The 21770-nt window shown below is 39.7% G+C and overlaps 1 protein-coding gene across 1 annotated transcript in view; it reads right to left on the bottom strand.

Annotated features, from left to right (window-relative positions):
• Positions 1-21454, bottom strand: part of sema6e (sema domain, transmembrane domain (TM), and cytoplasmic domain, (semaphorin) 6E) — a gene marked incomplete in the record, with an annotated part of 183495 nt that extends 162041 nt beyond the window's left edge. The window contains 1 exon segment of the mRNA XM_036215699.1: positions 21161-21454.
• Between the last annotated feature and the right edge of the window lie 316 nt (positions 21455-21770).

The raw sequence follows: 21770 nt of genomic DNA, 5'->3' as shown, positions 1-21770 counted from the left end.
TCACCTGATTTTGCTCTTTACTTTCACAAACCCAACACTGCATTTTTCAGTCAATGTTTAAACTCTTTCAAGATTTATTTAGTAATTTAATGTTCTTCAAATGTTTTCTGTTCTTTTTGTTTCCTCAGTGATCCATTTCAAAACTCAAGATTACTAAAGATTGTTTTAAAATAGAACAGTTTGGATGTAGAGTCCGGATTCTGTTATAGTTTTAGTGTCTCCTCCCTCTGAGCGTCTTTGTAGTTCAAATCAAATTAGTAGTTTATTACCGTTTTGTTTGGTTTGTGGTGAAGCTGTTTGTTGTTGTGACGGTGAATAACCGTGAAAAGTTTCAGAGGACGACTCAAACAAGTTTCAACTAAGACAATTGTCCCTTTATATGCATCAAATGCACTTTTTCCACGTCTCCAAGGGTGATAAGAGGATTTAGCTTTTTTATATGTCCCCTTGTAAAACCCCTCTACACACACACAGTCATTCAGCAAAAATGTATTGAAGACCTATTCCAATGAAAATGGTGTTTTCAGAATGTTCTTGCGGCGTTTTTCTCACTTGGGAGGACATTTATCAAGTTAATTTTAAGATTAAAATTGTGTTTGTGTGTTCATTCAATTAAATCGTGTTGAATCCGGAAGAGATGAAAACCAGATGTTTGAAAAAACTCAGGTTATTATTCTGAGCATCCACTTGCAGACAAATAGATCCATTAACGTCTTCATTTTCCTCGTCATTACTGCTGCCTGGCTCAAAACTGTATGAATGAATAGCTCTGATTGTTGCTAATGTCAGCAGCAGAGAGTGTAAACAAAGGGCTGATGGGAAATTAGCAGAGCTAACTTCCTGTGCCAACAGTCCAACCTTCAACCCAGATGAGAATTTCTGATCAACTCCTGCCCCACTGCAGAAAATATGTCTTAAAAACAACAAAAGCTTTTTGATTTTGGCTAAAAACAGCATAATCATAATTAAAAGACCACTTGGAATTATTTAACAAAAGAAAAAAAAATAGAGTTAGAGTGGGACTTTAAGGGAAGTAGAATTTTGTAATGGGAATTTGCACTTTGTTTTTTAAAGAAAAGGTACAGACTTAATCCAATTTTATCATGTTATTCAACCCTTTAAATGGACCCTACCATGAAAAATCTACTTTTTTAGGTTTATACTGATGATTCCTCTCTATAAAGAACCCCAAAGTGGAACTGCATTTGATTTAATTGTGTCTTAATACCAGAAACTAATGAAAGAAATAAGCTGAATTATTCATCAAAGATTTCATATTTAATTGTCTTTATTTTTAGTTAGTTTAAGCTAATGACGGTTAAGATGTGTGCTTTACATCCAGTTTACGCACAACCCCATTAGTAAACTAATCGGCAAAAATTATCGGTGATCAGTCGACTATTAAAATAACTGTTTGTAGCAGTCCTATCATATAGGATTCAAACCATTGGAGGGCAGATCCTCTGATCCCTTCACTACTGTAAAGTGTTTCTCTGCTTCAGAATCTATTGGAATGACATTAATCGCATTAACAGTTGAAAAGTTACGTAAAGAACATAAACACTGGAGCTAAAGCTGTGGTGTTAAAATGTTAAATAAAGCACCTAACTTTATTTAAATGTATTTTCAGCATTTATGTCGTGGTCAGTCTGATCAAACACAGATTCCTTCAAACCACTCTCCCTTCTGCTTCTTAATGGGATTTCCATCTAGCCTGCACACCCTTGTTGAAGCACTTTCAACTGCACTAATTGAATAATTAATACAATTGTCAAAAGTCCACATGCTTATGCATTTAAACAACTCATAAATCTTGCAAGGAAACAGGGAATCTGGCCTCTTCTGACTTCCAGCAAATGACAAACAGACCACACTCGCGGCCTTTCCACTCAGCTGTCTATTAAGGGCAAACATGAGGCGTCGTGTCCAGTTTCGGTGAAAGCAGAGACACGAGCGTACAGCACAATTCAAAGCACTCTGGGAAAGTTTCTGCATCAAATTCACTTATTCCACATCTTCAAGGGTGGTAAGAGGATTCGCCCTTCCCTTATATCTTCTCAAGCTTCCCGCCCCCACCCCTTTGCCCCCAATCCCTTGATACCAACCCAGGAAAATCAATCTGCATTCAGGTCATGCCACCACCCTTAACAGGGAACCTCTGACCCCTGCAGGGTTTCACTCAGAGCGTGACAGGGATTTGTCTGTTCTGCCCGTGTCCGCTTCGTGTCCGACACTAACAAAGTCCTTGTGTGGAGGGGAGGAGCGTGACCTGACCCCATCCGCATTCGACACAATAAATCCAGCTGAGGAGTTCAAGGTGGCCTGACCCACATCTGAACCCCATCTTAGGGAGGCACAGCAACAAGCTCCAGCTGAGGCTTTTCTCTGCTCGCACCCCTGAGCTCAACAAGCCTGCGTGCGTTCAGGTGTCACGGCCGCGCCGGCGTGCCAATGAACACATTAACTCGCTTAAGTTTCTCTTATCCAAAAACTGTGGGGAAGCCGTCTTTCTGTCATGGAATCAGCATGGGTTGGGGGGGGGGGGGCTGCAGAATTAGCATAGTGTAATTACACTGGGGACAAATCCAGGCTCCAAGGAGCAAGACATAACCTGTAATTTGCCATTGTACTCCCAATGCAATTGACAGTCATTCTATGATACTGGAGATAAATGTCGGAATTCAAGCTGTTAGTTTAACTGATGGTGCATTCAGTGTGATAATAACCAGGGCCGTGCACACATTTGAATCTGATGAGCAGTCCTGCAATAGCTCTTCACCACATCCCCTCCTCTCCATGGGGTATTATCATGCTAATCTAAAATAAAGGAAGAAAAAACACATTTCAGTCAATGTGGATATATAATGGGAATCAGGGACCTGTAGGACTGCAGGGAGACAAAAGAGGATATTTCCACCCAGCCTCACATGGGCAAAGTGGGGTGACAAATGGATACAGACATTATGCTGGCTGGGTAAGTAAAAGAGCACAGCCTAATTAAAAAGATCTTCCTGGTGAATGGACAGCCTTGGTGCAGCATGTGACCTGTGTCTCAGGCACATGTCGAGCATGGACTGGTCATTCTCTAATCTGCTGCCCGCTTAATTCTCAGCAGAGAGGATTTAAATGAGAAGCAGCAAACAGAAATGGAGCAGTTGGCAGGAAATGCACCTCAGATCATGGTGGAGTTATGGCTTCTGTTACAAAAACTCATTAAAGTCCCCCTCTGATGAAAATCCTGTTTTTTGAGTTTTTAACATGTCTGTGTGGCATTTTCTTATGAAATGCTACAAGAAATCGTTTCATTTTTGCATTTCAGAGTATTTCTCATTTTAAATTGCTGTCAGACAAACTCTGTTGATGAAGATGGTATCTTCACATTGACTGCAGTCAAATGAGCCGCCGTTCACATTTCTGTGGTCAAATCAGCATCACTGGATTTTTGGTGTGAGTTTCATCCAATACTTACGGTAGCAGGACTGAGAACGCTGGAAAATCTCCACCAGACTCCACGGAGCTTCTTGATGTGACCACGGAAATGTGAACGGCGGCTCATTTGACCGCAGTTGGAAAGGATTGTAAATCAATGAAAGAGCATTTTGATGTTAGCTTTGATTATTTTATCAAGAACTCTGAGAAACCAATGATTGAATGTATTGATCACAGTCAATAAACATTGGAGAATTAGCTAAAAGAGTCTTTGGTGAACTGGAAGGAGAAAGAATCAGGATTTTGGAGGAAGTTCTGTCCATGAAGATCTTCACTTCCTCGGATCAGAACCATATGGGTGGACATTACCCATATTGATGGACATTTTTATGTAGCAGCGGTGAAGATTCACATTAGCAAGACAGCCGTCATGAAGAGACAGGGGGGATCAGGGGCGGGACTGCAAAAGCCACGCCCCCTCAGAGGAGATTTGGGGAACAGAGGCTTCAGATCAACATGAAAAATTTGTCAAGACATTTAAGTTGTGGGATTTTGGCTAAAAACTTCATAATCATAACTAAAACACTACTGGGAATGTATTTTATTTCAACTAAAAAAAATTGTCACTTTGGACTTTAAGCCTTTAGACTACACTGGACATCACACGCTGAAGCTAAACAAACACTATTTTTTCCATTTTGCATTTGTAGATTTAGTTTCTAAAATGACCTGATTAAACATCTAAACAAAGGTATGTCACTAGATAACTCCAATAATAAGATTCAAATGAAAATGCTATTTCACATCACATCTTTTTATCATCCAGGTGTTAAATTTAGAGCTGAAAATAGTCGTGACCGCTCCAAAAAACGGCCGCTTTCTCTTCTTCACTGTTGTTTTCCTTTATTAGTTATTGATCTGAGCTTCACTTTAAATCTGTGGATACCATGAAGCAGCTGCTGTCTGTGAGCTTCTAGCTTCAAGCAAAAGGCTGCAGAGCCGCCCCGCTCTTTGGGTGGATGCATTCAGACAATATGCACAAGTTAATCAAAATGTCAGAACACATTGAGAGCCTGGATGCCTGCATGAGCGCTGTGGAAATGTGTATTATCGTGCATGAACTGTGGACTATCCGGCAGCTCTTTTGTGCAAATGTGAACGGATTTGAGAGGAATCATCGGACTGAAACCCCACAAACTCATCGGCTCTTTTCTGTGCTGATTGAGGATGTGGGTTCACTTTTAATTTCCCATCATGAGAGTATCTTACAGATTTTTATCAAGCCACTCCAATGGATTCAACTATGTGGGGGAACATTTCAGTAGTTAGAAAATGTATTTTTTTACTACTAAAGCTTTCAAAAATGAGAAGTTGGATTTTCTGCCAATTCAACACATAATTAAAGCCATATCTGAGGCTTTATGAGATATGAGGCACAGTGGTTTAACTGTGTGTGCAAGTCTGAATTGTAAGGTGCCTGTAGGGTTGGACAGCAGGAGGCCAACTGGAAAAATGACCATAAAAGGAAAAGAAATAAAAGCAGGACTAACAGTCTGGAAATGTCTTGTTTTAAACTGACTGACATAAAGGGAAGAGGATGAATTACTGTAGAAAAAAACTGAATTATCAAATAAAAGTAAGGTCTTTTAGATCTGGTAAATGTAAGAAAATAACAAGAAAGTTTCTCCAGAGATTCCTGATTTTGTGATTGTACCAAATTCTGAGAAATAAATCAATTCCTGCACATTTTCCTAAACACAACTTCATCCAATCATCACAACTTTGGCCAAACGCTCCAATTCTAAACAAGTTGCGTCATCAAACTTCCTCTGTTAATAAAGTTTAAAGACTTAATTACAAATACACACCCATACATCATCATTTTAAAGATCCACTCCAATGAAAATACAATTTTGTCATAGTAGAAGACCTTTAAAACATAATTTGCAATTAAAACTTCATTTCTGGGTAGTTCTTAACTCAAATCGCATTGGATCAGAAACCAAAAGCTAGAAAATGCTCAACTAATGAACTAATGTGCCAAAGTCAACATCAGTGTCAACAGTCCCGCCCACATCCCAGAATTGAATTTCCAATGAGCTACTGCCGCAGTGCATGAAATAAGTCTTAAAAAATGAGAAAGACTTTTTGGTTTTGGTCAAAAACTTCATAATCATATTTAAAAGATCACTGGGAACAATTTTACGATATATATATATGGTTGGAGTGGGACTTTAACGTCTCCACTGTCTTTTGATAGTGATGTTACTGACATGGATCATAAACTTAAACATAAACATTAAAAAAAAATAATAATAAAAAAATACTTATTGACTACATATTGAGCTCAGCGGTTTTGTTCTTCTTTGTTCCCGGTGTTCAAATGAGTCGACTGAAAGTTGTATACAAAGTCTTTAGTCGTGTGTGAATTTACCATGAATGGGATTAAAGGAATCCAATTTTGAATGTTCTTTAAATGAAATGTGAGCTCATTTAATGTTATCAGATAGAAAGAACAAGTTTTCTTTTAATGCCACACTCAGATTCTTCCCCAGGGCTCCCTTGAAAAAGAGGTTTTAAATCTCAATGGGATCCACCCTGGTTATAAAAAAGGTTAATGATAATAAGGGCAGAATGATTAGGATATGTGGGGGAAAAAAGCAATATATGATATTTGAAATTCATGTAATTAAAATGTGCTGTATTCAAAATAATTTTAAAAGTATCAAATACACAAGTGATCTTTCTAACTAAAACAACCGTTTCCACACAATGTCTGTGTTGAAGGATAAATTCAGTTTTAAATCAGCACTTAAAAAAAATAAAAGTGAAAATACATATCAGAAATAATAAAAATAAAAGAAACACAATCAAAGTCAAGTGATTAAAAGCCACATTTAACTACAAACGAAATAGTTTTTCATCCAAAAATAATAATAAAAAAAGAATAAAAGTACTAAACTCTAACCCAAAACAGTGATATTAAGTGATTGTCTTAAAATTAAAAACTAAGTTTAGACGACTTTAAAGCATTTTCTGATGTCCTGAATAAATTAAGGTATTCTCCGATTTCGTCCTAATGTTTGAATAATATATAAGACAAGAATAATAAAACTATCTTTCTTAATTTTTGAAAATAATTTTTGAAATTTTTATGTAAAATATACAAACCAAACTCTACTTTATATTCAATAATTGTTCAAGTTTTCCCACAAACAAGGTTTACTTTTTAGAATAAATCACTTTGTAATAAGCAGTTCCATCAATGCTGTGGATTACTTGTGGGGTTACATAAATCAAATTTAAATAAACTGGGATAAAAACACCCGCTTCAAAATTGGTTCATCATCCTACAGCCTTTAGCGGATAAATATCAACGAAAAATATTGCGACTTTTTAGAAAAACAATAGCCCCTTTAGGCTTTGTGTGCTGCAATAAACATTAGAAATACCTGAAAAATCCTGGGGGATCTGAATTTACATAGTGAATAAAAACATTTACAGTTCGAGTCGCAATTTAACATTTAACAGCCCAAAGTGTAAAACTTTAGTAAGCATCAGACAACAGGAAAGAGTTTTGTGCAGTTCTGCCTCAGACTCGCTTGAACACTCCTGCGAATTGTGTGTCCAAGCCTTCAAAGTGGACTTCCTGACATTTCATCTTCCAGGTACCTTCAGCTACAGGCCAACACTAATGCTCACTGTGTTTTGCTGGAGGGTTCCTGTCAGCCGCAGACATGCCCCGAGTGTAAATGTGTGCATGTGTGAGCGCCCCCCCTCCTGTATTCCTGTCACATTCTCCTGTCATTCAGTTGTGACATTAAAGCAATAGTCTGGTCTGGGGGTTTTGTTTACTCTCAGATGCTTTTCATGCCGTCAGTCTCAAGAAACTGTCCCTGGAGGAGAGCCGACGGAGGCGGAAGGGCGGCAGCGAAGAGAGAGATCAAAGATCCACACCCCGGAAAATGCAGCGAGGAGGAGGAGGCTTTCTGCTGTGTTTGGGACTCCCCTGATGCACAAACAAGCTTACAGTCTCAAAGTAAACCAATAAGACTTTTTTAAGCACCTGAAGTAGTCAACCCTGCAAAGAAACCACCATTCAGCCAGTCTGACGTGGACCCAGAACGAGGAGGCAGAAGCTGCAAGTCACTAACTCGTTTGAGTTTTGATGAAACCAAAAAATTCCCTTAAAGCCAACTCATCCTTTAAATCTCTGGAACCACCAAACTCTGAAGAACAAGTCGCTTTTTAAATTCCTCCATGTGATTTTATTTTGGTGAACTATCTTCAGTCAAAAGACATCAAATTTAAACATGTAGCATAGAAACCATTAAAAAAAAAACATTTACTTCCGAAGTTTCTATAAAAATTATGCACACATATTTCTCTGTGGCAAACTGTACTCAGCAAAGGCCTCTAAGTTTCCATTTACTTATGTGCAAAACTATCAGAATTCATCATCATCCATCAAAGGAGACGTCGGCGTCTTATTCAGACCTGACCATGTGTTGAAGTGTCCTTGGGTAAGACACTGAGCCCCAAACTGCTTCTGATGGGAGGTTGGTACCAGCGTTCGGCAGCGGAGCCACCACCAGTGTGTATATGTTTGAAAGGGACTGAGGCTGTAAAGCGCTCTGGGCCTTCGAGGAAGTTAGAAAAGCGCTATACAAGTATTCGCAATTTACAAATTCTGCTTAACATGCTCTACTTTCGATAAGCTGTGATGCTGTCGACCTCTTGTGGTGCCGTCACTGTTGATCATGTGACTTATTAAATTGAAAAAAAAAGTTTGCATTGCAGTTTTGTGAAATTTGTGAATATCGACAACCCTTAAAAACCACGTCCTCCAAGCGCAAAAACTTTTTTCTAAGTTGTCATGTTTCCATTTGGCAAATTTACAATCTCCAATTCAATTTACGCAATTTCACAGCTATTGTTTAGAGTTCTTTAAACTTTCAGACACTTGTGCGTTTCTTTTGACTCGTGAAAACCATTGACTGGAGATGACAACTGGACAGAGTGACCTCCCGTGTTCTAAACAGGAAGTATCAAGAAGCCAAAATCCCCTCGACTCCTATTGACGTTATTATATTTGTCCAAATAACCATTCTGCTAAGCTACCATCACGCAATATATTTTTCTTTATTGCAAGTTATTCAAGTTATAAACTGGTTTATCAGATAACTTACAAAAGTTAATCAAGTGTTAAAAACATTTAGCAGATTTCATGCTGAGATGTGGAGTTTCAACAAGCTCCCATCTAATTGATGAGAGTGGTTGTCATAGAAACGTTAACTCAGACTGACTTACACCAATCACTGGTTACTTATGATATCGCAGTGTCCAAATTGGGGAAAAAAAATGGCTTCTGAATTGACTTAATTTGCTTGTAAATAAGCCATTTTCTATGAATGACGTCACACTCACTCAGTCCAGTTCTCGTGTACAGTCAATGGTCCATACCTTTTACCCGACTGTCTTTCATTTGCCTGAACTATGAATAATTTAAACATGGCAAATGTAACAACCTTGAGAGGTGAGGCATTGTTTGGACTACATTAAAACAGAAATCCTTTTAAATCCTCTGATAACTGAATTAAAATGAGCAAAAACAATTCAAAATGTCAAAGTTTTCTTTGAAATCCTGAACCACAGATCAGTTTGAAAGATTACAAAGAAAGTCTGGCTTCTTTGAAACTTCCTGGAAGTACTTCAGCACAGAACATTACATCGCCAGTGATCACATGCAAAAGCACAGAAGATAGAAACACAGTCCCCACAAACACCGCTATTTTTCCAAGCTCAGCCTTGGTCTGTTTTTGTGGTTAATGAAGTAGCACACTCGTGTGTGCACAGACCGTTGAGTCCACACATGGTTAATAAACTGACACGCACACATGACTGGAATGGAGAGTGTACAGGGCAGTGGAAAGGAGGGGGTGGGATGTTTTAGTAACTTTGGACCAGTGCCTAGTCGAGGCTCATATGATACGAACTGACCCCCCTCCCCCTCCCCCTCCCAAAGTTTTAAAAATAGTCTGATTTATTGGAAACCAGTCCAGAGTTCTGAGAAGCAGATGAAAATGACAAGCCAAGTGTAGGCCAGCAGACCTATCCAGAACAGAGTCTAATCCAAACACTTACTGCACATGTGGTGACCACCAAAATATGCACCAACAATAGTGTGAGAGCGTCAGCTGGCTATAAAAAAACAGCTCAAATGTAGGTAAACCTCAAAGCAACTCATGCAGTCAACCGCTGAGATTGATGAAAACGTCTTCAGTTAATTTGGCCCAGCACAGATTTAAGGATGCAAAGTGATGGTTAAAGATAATTAAGTGTAATTTTCAATTGGAGTTTCGAAACCATTAATGAACCATTTAACCAAAATTACGGGCAAAAGAATTTAACCTCTGTTATCCAGCTAATGGAAGAGCAGAGGGCGTGGCTATCTGCATAGGAGAAACAACTATGCCTGTTTAGAGTTTGACTAACAGGTAAATGTTTGTACTGTTGCATGTAACCAGAGCAGCAATGAACAAGAAAAGCAACAAAAAAAGAAAGATTTCAATTTTCTGCCTCATTTGACATTTTATGAGCATAAAAGGACTCATTTACAAAAAAAAAAAAGGCAACGAGCAACAACACACTTTTTTTTCCAAAGTTTCCATTTTCCCCTATAGATATAAACCCATTGGTACAACTGGCACAAAAATGAGAACAAAAGCCACAGTTTTGACTCTCCAGAAGTCCAAACAGAACTCCAGAATGTTCGGTTTCAAACAATACACACATTTATTCCCAATGAAGATTAAAGTATGTTTTTATCCAGATTATTTGCCATTTCTTTCTCTTATGAGGTGGATTACCAAGATGCGCCTTTGCTGGTCCTGGTCCGGTCCTTCTGTCAAATTTTAGAACTTTTTGTGGCCAACGAGTCAAAAGGTTTTCTCACCCCCGGCTTAAACCAAGACGCATCAAGCTAGACCAAATAACTGTGGGGAAACATCTGACCAAACGTCCCTTTGAATATCCAGCTCTTGTTTGAGCCTCTATGGCTTTTGCAGTCTTACTCTGACACAGCAGCTATTAACATGTTTTTAAGACTACAGTCACATATCCCAGAATGCCACAGCACGTCGACTTAAATCGAGTTTTTGAGAAGATTCAGTAGGTAGCAATGAGACAACATTTGTAATCAGGATGTGGCAATCGCATTGTTACACGCCAAGTAGAGATCACTGAGGTTTCAAGAAAGTTTAAATTTTACAGCAACTCCATCATTTTCTCCAAAAGTTGACACAGTTTGAGATCACACGTGGCGTCATGTTCACTTTTTTCAGTGGATTTCTCAGTGTCTCATTAAAACACAACTTCAACCAAATTGTGTCTACTTCTATTCTGATCAAAATGTTCTGAGAGACAATAAAATATTGTAGCAAAATCAGAGAAAAACAACCTTTACTTAGAGTTTACTGTATATCCATTGAATATTTTCTCAAAGTTTGACAGCTTTTCTAGACAAATCAACCTGGGAAATATTCCTTGAAGAACACAGGACTTCCTCTCTGCTCTGTCTGCCTTAAAAGCATTTACAACTTTTTGCCAGTTAGTTGTAATTAAATGTGTCAACTAAACTAAGAAACATTTGTTTAGAACCCAGATGATATAAATGAACAACAATGGCTTACAGAATGTCCAAAGGTGTGAATGTCTGTTTGTGTATGGCCCCATGACTGACTGGCAACCTGACCAGAGTGTCCCCCGTCTTCACTAAACGGTATCCGATTTGGCTTCAGAAACCCAATAATAAGATGGACGGACGGAAAGACAGAATTCTGGAGAGAACTGGAGAATTTCCTTTGCATGTTCATTTATTTGTGGGATAAATTGTCCATCGCTAAGAAGACATCTGTAAACTAAAAGGAAATTAAGTTTAACCTTGAAACTTAGCTCGTTTTAAAAAAAAAAAAACAACTTTGGCACAACCGAGATACAAATCTTAAAAACCAGTGTAGGTTCCAACTCTGAGAAAAAAAAAAAAAAAAAAAACACCTCAGCCAGCAGTGGAACTGCCCATTTAGAGTGTACACCGAATCAAAGGGAGACAGTGAAAGCTGCAGTTCTCTGCTACATTTCAGGAAAATAACTTGTGGCAGAAAGACTGATGGCTACATTTTCTCCAGAAGAAAGAGCCATTTGGTTTGGAGGAAATGGAAGAGTTGCTGGGCTGTCAGTACAAGCTGTGACAGCCACTCTGAATGGACAAAAAAAAAGAAAAATAGTAATAACTTTGCTAAAAGAAAACTTCATAAATTGAAACTCGGAGAAGAAAGATCATTAACTGTGCCGCCCACACTTTGATTTGGAGCCAATATATGTGAAATGAAGCACAGAAACACATTTAACATTTGGAATGAAAATGAGGGGAAAAAAGACATGATTAGGAGGTAAAAGCAATGTGCCATTCACAAATCTGAACCTGCAAAAAAAAAAAAATAAAAAAAGACCGCTCTGATTCTGCTTTTATTAAGCTGCAATTTTACAGACTCCTAATGTTAGAAAAATGATAATAGAATGGAAAAAGTTTGATGATCTTGCTGGTACTAAAGTACATTTGACTTTAGGCATTGCGCCAAACAGACAGACCTGCAGACATTGTTCATCAAGTAAAAACATTCCAGCCTGCTGATCAAACTGGAGTTCTGCATTCAGGGCATGATGTGCAGCAACATTTATCTAGAAAAAACAAGATTTAAAAATGGATTTAGAAGCTCATAGGCAGAAATAACACAGCTGGAAAACACGTAAAATCAGCATATTATCAACCTTATTATCTTAAAAGTAGAAAGACAGAAACAGTTATGTTAGATCTAAAGCGACATTGCAATAACCAGACTTTTGGTTCTGGACGACATTGGCTGCAAACTCATCATTCTAGAGCTGAGACTGAGTGTTAGGTCACAAAAAAAACATTTCTGCTTTATCTCAACGGCACTTCACGTTTTGTGTTACTACAACACATTTTCTGAGGCTTTAAGTATTCCGTATTAATCCTCTGAATTTTTTACTTCCTTTAGTGTTGATATCTCTGTCAATGTTCGGACACAAACATGAAATAAAACAGAACAGCTGAATGAACCAGCGACTGCATTCCTTTGGCTGCACTAGAGCTGGGCGACAAAACAATAACGATATATTTTGTGATAGAACTTTTTCTCGATAGACGAATGAGTCTATTGGGATAGACTGTTTTTCCTTTTTGGCGAGTAAAAGTTAGAAGGTTAGTCGCCAACATGGCGAGTGCATTTTTGCATCTAGCTAGTTAGTTAGTTATGATTATTATCTTGGTAAATTTCTTTGGCCTCCCTTCCTCTACCATCTGCATGCAAGGAAAAAAAAAGTGCATGAGACAGACAACAACCCTGCGGTCACTTCCGCTAATCATCTCCGTTCAACGTTTAGCTTGGGCTGATGCCGCAGTGAGACATTTGCCCATTTTTAGAGCTGGACGATAACTCCAGGCTCCAACGGTTAGCGTTATGGCTCTGATGCGAGTCTTTACAAAACGAGGAACCTCCACTGCAGAAGATCACACCTAACCTCTACGATCTGGCCTCTCCGGTGCTCCGAATCAGTTTTGTAGGGTTCAAACTGTCGACGGACGCTGGAGCTGAGTTGCAACACTTTTTGTGAAATTTGGGCTACTAACAACCTAAATCGCAAGAACGCAAGTTCGGAGTTTCGCGAGGCTTTTAGCAGAACCTGTGGCAGCAGCAGGACTGCAGCCAATGGGAGTCATCTTCCGTAGCTAGACCGCTCCCCCGTCGCATCTGAGCTGTAAGGCTCGCTGTGGGAGCCCAGGGTTAATCCTCTAGATTTGAAGCAGAAACAGAAAATTCAATAGAAGTGTCGATTTGCACCATAGCATGATGCTAATGCTAACGAGCCGTTCCGTGTGTCGCCTATAACTGATCTCGGACCGGTTTAAAGTCAGGTAATACTTTCTTTCACTGACCAGACTTTAAGACGTGGCGGATAAATACAAAGAAATTAATTTGATAGCTTTTAAAACTAGAAAGCTTTAGCTTTAAATTTCAGTTTCATTAGTAATGTAATTGTTTTTTCTTAGTATCTAAAAAAACTGTTGCATTATGTTCCTTTGTTTCATCTATTTTGTTGAAAGTACGACAGGAAATACATTTTAACTTAACCTGATGATGATTACACATTTCTATTTTGAGCCACAGAGCGTTTGAATTTGACAAATACTTGGTTTACATTGTAATATGCATCATAAACACCTGATGTATAAATAAAAAAAAAAACATTTCGCCCTTAGGCTGGACTACACTTTCACAAACACTCCCTTTCTGCTTGGAATCAACAGCACGACTAAATGGTCTAGAGAACATTAGTGATAAGTAAGACCCAATCGTGCCTATTCAGTAATAAGAGGACAATTTGTGACAAGAACAGCATGACGTGCTGGAGAGACATGTATACATTGGAAGGTGATTAAGAGATCATTTAGAGAATGACAAATGAACCCTCTCATCAGCTCCACCCTATAAACTTCAAGCTAGACAATCATTATCTATTAAGTGCATGAAAAGGTTATTAAGAGAGGCCATACTTTTCATTAATCACAGAACTGATGAAGAAGAATCAGGAGGTTTTCTTGTTAGTTTTAGTCATACCATCAGCATTGTTCCTTTTGAATATGGAAAATCGAAAAACGAGTTAGCAAACATCACATGAGTCATCCATTGTCTGAATAAACAAAGAACAGAAAACATGAGTTTATATTAGAGTTGCATATTTTTAATGCAGTGCCTTGACTTTACATTAAATTTGTAGCCTATTACCCAATACTCTTATCTAATCACAGAACAACACATGTCCTTCTACCACTATAGAATAACACCCATGAGAGCTCAGAGTGTCTCTAATTACAACATCTGAGAATAGGGAACTATAACTTGTTGGTTTTTTTAATGGCAAACTAAATAATGTGAAACATTTCAATATAAATGTGCTGCCATAACAGCCAGTACTAATCCATCCATCTCTTTTCTTTATTTCCATTCAGGGTCACAGGGATGCTATACATCTACTGAACAGCGGGTAAACCCTGCAGTTCACCAGACCATTACAGACCTGAACTGATGCATCAAAGTCATAAACTTCTAAATCTAAGTTGAATTCATTCAAGACTTTCACTGAGCTCTACAAGAGATGGGCATTTTAACACATTTCATATATCGACAACCCATTTAATGTTCTTATGAATAACTACATAAAAGCATCACAATTGCAAAAATATTGATAAAAAAAAGCTAATCTGGCGGCTGCACACTAAGACTTCCAATTTTGAACTCAACAGCCAACTCAGCCTAGCGGTAATTTAAGAAAAATGAGCATGCCCACATGCTCAGGTGTGAGTCACCATAACAGCCCTATGGCCGTCAGCTCAACAGTGGAAAACACCGGAGGTTTCTTGTACAGTTCTTCTATCTAGAGGCCGGGTGGTAATACGTCATTACAGGATACTGTAGTCTGGCTGCAATAAATTAATCAGATCTTGAAAACATTGGTCTTTAATGATTCCTTTCCATATATATTTCTCAGAGTATGGCAGCTCCTCCATGTTTGTTTACGACTTTTAGATGAATGTTAGTGTTGTGACTGGAGAAAATCTAGAGGCGTTTGCACTATAATTGATCATTTTTGAGTTCAAAATGATCTAACAATGGCATTCTGCTTGGCTCTGTTGTGTTTAAAGGGTAACCAAACAGGGCAGTTGGAGGCTAACTCTATTGACAGTTAGGTTAGCTTTATGTAGCCTACGCTTGGTCTTCTATAGAGAGAGGTACCGGGCAAAGTTTCTCCACAGAACTTTCTGAGGAGGTCGAGGATTTTTTGCCTTCCCCATCTCCCGGGGCCGTTGCTCATGGTCCAGCTTTTTCAATCCCTGAAAGCGGGGCTGCTGGAGCAGCTGAGGGTTTGCAGGACCGAAGGGGACCCATGTCTTAGAGTCGTAAAATGCTCCTAGCGTCATAACTTAATAAAGGCTAACGTATTAAGCAAAGGATCTCGAGTGAAATGTTCATTCTAAATTCTATCACCATGTTGGAGTTTGCTGGATTCAATGCCAATTGCACTCAACCACTGGTGCCTAACTTCCAAGTCCCCTGGAAAGTTGTGCAAGCCAGTAGATTTTTGGCAACTGAAGGCAATCCATGCTAAAGCTAATGACCAACCGTTACAGAATCAAAGGTGGGCTGGGCTTTTATATTGGAACTGCGGAGAATGATGATGTGAAACTTCTGGGACTTACACCAGTTGACCAATCACAAAATTCACCTGTAACACCTCGTTTCAACCTGTAGGGGTCAGCACACGGACAGTTTTTTTTAATAGATTTTCAGGAATTAAATACGTTTTTGTCAAAAAAATTGGCAATGACCAACATACAGCACTTTTAAAACCCCATTTAAAGAGGTCAGCAGCCAATGAAAGTTGCTTTAGTGTTTGTTACCCTTTAACATCATAGTCGTTTTGCTACTTCTTGTTTTGGCCACTTCCCTATCTTGCTTTCATGTTGAATCATAGCGCTCCCTGCTGGTTGAGGGGAAACGATAAATGTATCCCTTCACTACAGACTCATTTTCAGATGATTAGAAATTTATAATCATACTATTAACTTTTGTTTGTTTTTTTTATAGTGAGCCTAAACGTTCACAGAATGTTTAGTTCCCCAACAACCGTTGGCATTAAAACCAGGAGGGGGCACGCTGAAAACACACCTGCATTAGCAGCTTTGTTCCAGGGTTGTTAAAAGACAGCGTGACGTACATTTTATTACTGAGTAAAGCCAATCTAATGAAGACTGCAAACACATTTATAAGTATAATGGAATCATCTTGCAGACAGTTAAATCCTCAATAGACGACTACATTCAACGTATGGTAGGTAAATGCAGATAACACACATTTTCATTGATCTGGTGAATAATGACCCACGCTTATCTTAAAGAAGCTCATTGATGCCACTAACAGAATTTGAAATGCAAACCATGCATTACAAACTGTGGCTAGAGCATGTGAGTGAGATTTTAAAAGGATCACTGTATTCTGTCATTACATAACGACTCAAAACAATGGAAATCCATGCACATCTGATGCCTCACTAACTACCCCATCACATGAAATATACATGAAAATAAGGAGGATTTAATTCCAGGGGAATCATTGACTTTCCATTGTCTCTTCATTATGCATGCTGCTGTCAAGCTGTGTGCAGCACATTTTTTGCTTCCATGTCAAACAAATCAAAGAGTGTGCATCTGTCACAGTGGATACTGTACACCGATCTGGTAAACCATCGTTCATTCTTGAGGGCACCGAGACAGAAAACACGATGACTGACAGCAGGATTCTCAATGAAAACACAAATCTGAGCGCACAATGATGTGAAGCGTGCTGAGGTTTTAATTCTAAGGAGATTCTTGCATGAAACATTAGATCCTCAACAAAAATAATAATAATACTACAAATATAGTTGCATTTGCTGATTGTGCAAGCCTAGGTTCAAAACTCCGCACCAATAACTGGATCCCATCCAGTATTTCATGAAGCGCATAACCAGATGGACAAGCAGCGTTCATCCTGCATAGCTTGTGGGCTCGGTGGGTTGGCAGGCAAAGACCAAGTGCATGTTTGACAAGGGGTTAATGTTTCGGAGGAACAGCTCGGCACCACCACAGAAAGACAGCCAGTCTGGATGGACGGGATGAGGTCTGTCACTCGTCCAGTTTGTGGCCTGCCGCCTCCCGCCTCTTTTTCCTCGTAGCCTTTCACTGAACTCCAAGATGTAGCTCCTAAAATTTACACGCTCACCAGTTTGGCTGAAATTTACAGAGCTAAGCTGACCACACCGGGAGCACAGACGGGACACGAACGAACGCCTGTTTTCTGAATCAATGAATAGTAATGACGAGTCTGCCAAACACCCAGGCTGAAGCGTCATGAATAAAGCCTGTGTGTATTCGCCTAAACATCCAGCAGTATGCATCAATAATGAGGAAATAAATGCAACTAAAATGGCATTCTCTTTTGCCATAACTAGGGCTGCCACAATTAGTTGACCAATCGACTATTGAAATCGTCGACAACTAATTTAATAGTCAATTAGTCGGTACTTTATATTACATGGAGTCAGAGTGTAGTAAAGTTGAACAAAGTTGTGTGTTCACCAACAAAAAACACTTTTTTTAATATTTGAGTCAGTGAGACCAAAACTTTGTCTTTTGTGAAAAATAGTTCCTCGTTTCAGATGCAGAGCCTTAAATATATCCATGGGCTATATTTTTATCTTGTATAGTAATTTTCAAAAAATGTGGAGTTTATCTAATATTTTAGCAACATGCTAACGCTTTTGGCTAATTTGTTATCGATTAAGTTTTCATAGGAAAATTTAGAGTTTAGCTTTCATTTTAGCAACAGGCTAACGTTTTGACAAATTTAGTTTACTGGGATTTTTTAATGCTATTTTGGAGTTTAGCTAATATTTTAGCAACATGCTAACGTTTTTGGCTGATTTGTTATTCCAAGTTTTTTTTAGGTGGATTTGAAGTTCAGCTTCTATTTTAGTGACATGCTAACGTTATGGGCTAACTTGTTATCTGCTGAGGTTTTTTAGGCAAATTTAGAGTTTTACTTCCATTTTATGAACATGCTAATGTTTTTGACAAATTTAGTTTTCAGAGGAACTTTAGGCAGTTTTGGAGTATTTAATTTGGCATCTACTGAGGTTTTTTTTGGGCTAATTTGTAATTTAGCTCATATTTAAGCAACACACTAAATATTTTTGCAAAAAAGGTATGTATTGGAGATTTTAAAGCAATTATATTCCAAATTTTACAGAAATTTTGGTCAGCTTCAGCGCTCTTTCATATGAAAGATTGATGAAATTTCCAGTATTTTATCAAAGTTAATATTTTGCTAATAGCTTTTGGATTTTCAGTAAATCCCTTCAGCAATTAAAGTAAATTATGTTTTCATTTTCAGCAAAAAGCTTCAGCATCATCAGTGACTACTTGCTGCAAAAAGCATTCTTGCAGGTAATGCAACTTTTCTAGTTTTTAGTTAGTTTAAAGCTAACGATGATTAAGATGCATGCTTTATATCCACGTTATGTGATAGCCGATTAGTCGACTAATCAGAAAAAATAATCAGTGATTAACTGACTATTAAAATAATAGTTTGTGGCAGCCCTAGCCACGACTCAACTGTAAAAACATTGCCAGTTGATACACCCGTGAGACTCCGAGAAGTGAATCAGCTAAACTTTCTTTCATTTTTTTTTTTTTTTTTTTTTTCTCAATTGGGATTTCATCTTAAATAAAGTTGGACCTCAGCAGTCAGACGATCTACCCAGCGTGCAGCAGAAAGCACGAGACGGGTCAGTATGGGGCGCTTAACTTTTGCATTTGTAACGTGTAATCCAAGACGTTAATGTGATTTCATACCAGCTGTGTACCAAACCTGGAGGCCAAGGCCTGCCGGGTTCTGCTGATAGCCTGGACTGGCCTGCACCGTGTCAGCCCGGGATTATGGATGACAAGGCGTTTGCAGGGGTGACAGGTAATAATTCACTCCCCGGGGGTCCCACACCCTCGGTTGGTTACAGCGCACTCAGCCAGGAAAAGCCTTGGAGCACACATCCGCGTAACCCCCATAGTCTACCTTGCCCTTCAAGGATTAAGACTCTCACTGGCTCAACAGTTGCCACGGGTAACCAGCCATTATCAAAGTGAAATATGAGGTGCCACAGGCCGGTGCCGCTCTCAGGTGCAGGGCCAAACAAAGTCCCATATGTCGTGGATGAGGAGGGGAGATTAACTGTTGCTTCCTGAAGCCCGGCACTGCTACAGCCCCATCTTTAAGGCTGAGTGGTTGCACATGTGCTGGAGAACCCAGACACTTCAGACAAATCACTGCTGTTAAGATGGTGCAACAATAGCTCAAAATACATCATACTATACTATCAAGATCCGCTGGGCTCACAGCGGCGGAAGAGCAGCAATTCACAAGTTTTCCTGACCATTTAACGGAAAGTGTCTTCATTGGTTCCTTTTCACCAATCCTGCCGGCAAAAATAATGGTGCGTGTGCACTTTTTATATTTCTATGTTTATTTAAATTGAACGCTTTATCTTGATGATGGAAATGGAAATGGGCTTGCTGAATGTCCCTGTGGGCCACAGCCCGCAGCCTCTCCTCAGGAACCCATTTCAACCATCATTACCCTGCGGACCATTAGGGGGATGCCATCTGCCCACACGGGGCCCCTTCCACCGGGGCCTCATATGCATCGCTTCAAACTCAAAGCAAAACGACAAAAAATGGAAATAGGAAATAAAATTACACAATTGGCTAGATGCACCATTAAGCATGCTAAGTGAGCCCTGGGCCTGTCAGGTCCTGACAGTGTGAGCGGAGCGAAAAAGAGCAATTTAAAGCGCTGATGACGAATGAAAGTCTCATATTTCCGACTGAAACTTAACCTTTTGGATAATGAGACGTTCCTAATGGGGACCAGTTAAAACGGGAGGAAGAAACAAAGAGGAGCCGCTTGATTCCGAGTGTGGGCGACCACCTAAAAAATGAGTGCTGAATTTAAATGGGTGTGCAACTATTCATAGCGCGAGTGGGAGTCCAGACATACCTGCTGGTTAGGAATCACATCCCACTTGTCCTGGATGGTGGGGGCACCTCTGCTCGTCTACATGTCAAACAGAACAATCCGCTGCAATCACCTGAGCAGCAGAGTGCTAAGTCACTGTACAACTGCGGTAAGGAAGCCATTAGAGCCCCCCTCCCCATCCCCATCCTCTGATATCACTGCAGCAGCTGGGAGAAAAACAGGGACAAGCAGATCCAAAGAAAGTCACAAGATCTGACCAGTAAACATCTGACTGCACAGTCCAGGGAGAGCAGGAGGCTCTCTGAACCAGCAAAACTTTGAGTGAGGGGCCATAAACCCACCTGCAGGCTGGGTTTGCACGTGAAACTGAACCCCCGCGCAGGGAGATGATGCACTAATGCACAACAGGCTGGGACAAATCACTGAGCCCTGTTTCTGCAAAGAGCATCTATTGCAACATAAATAACCACCAGCGGCTCCTCGGATTCTTAAGGTGGAAAGAGAGGGGGGGTTCAAATCTCTGCGCATGGCAGACAGAGGTCCATCAGGGGCTAGACTGGAGCAGAAACCTGTTAGAACAATGAGCTCATCGTTTCTCCTCAGAGTTTGGCACCAGGACGCAGCTGCAGATTGAGGACGCATGATTTAGGAGATGAATGGATGGAAATGGAAAGACACAAAAAAAGGCTGGGTGACATTTTAGCGCAAATAATTAAATAAATAAATAATAATAAAACATGCATTTATTTTTGTATCCATCAGACCTGCGCAAACAAGTTTTCCATGGAGCCACATGTGCGCAACGTTTTCTGCAAACGCAGCTCAATCAGAGCGTGTTTATGTGAAGTTCTGGAGCTGGTTTTAATGACATAAAATAGAGAGAGAGTTCGGCTGGAGCTCTAAACACATCCCACACTTTAAACGGAGCCATCCTCTGGATGAACTTAAAGAATTAAGGCGCATTAAGGCGTAAAATGGACACAGCTGCGGTCGCTCCGACCAGAAAACGAGACACTTCTTACCTTTTTTCTCTTGCTTTGTTTCCTCAGCACTTCCACGGTGAAGAAATGAAAAGAAAAACATACGCCGCAGTCTTTGAATTTACCGACTTCTCCGGTCAGCTGCTTCTCTGAACAGAACCGTTAGTATTCCCAGAGCGCAGCGGAACCGCGGACAGGCGCCCCACACACCGCCGTGACAGGACTGGAGACGGTCCCACTGAAAATCACAACATCTCAGCAGCCAATTAGGCCGCGCCTCCCTCTCCGGAGTTTGGCACTCCTTGCAACCAATCACGAAGCGCCTCCGGGAAATTGTTGGTTCTGATTGGTTAGTCACTTTAAATCTGCACGCGCCGCTCCGCCCACAACGGCTCAGTTTTCCTCCAGATGTTGAACGCCTGGACGTGAGAAACTCTTTCATCTGAGCCGGGACAGAGACCTAAACGCGCCACAAGATTTTACTTGGTAGGATTTGTTTGTAACCAACAACATTTATAAGATTTATTCTGCTAATAAATATTTATTGTATTGTTTTATTTATATTTGGACAATTTCTGTAAAAAAAAAATCTCTTACTTACTTCACCTTTTGAGCATTTTTAAGGGTCCCCACTGGTCTTTTAATTATGCTT

The sequence above is a fragment of the Oryzias melastigma genome, linkage group LG16 (assembly GCF_002922805.2).
Source record: "Oryzias melastigma strain HK-1 linkage group LG16, ASM292280v2, whole genome shotgun sequence".
In the NCBI taxonomy this organism is placed as follows: domain Eukaryota; kingdom Metazoa; phylum Chordata; class Actinopteri; order Beloniformes; family Adrianichthyidae; genus Oryzias; species Oryzias melastigma.
This window is presented reverse-complemented; position numbering and strand designations above follow the sequence as displayed.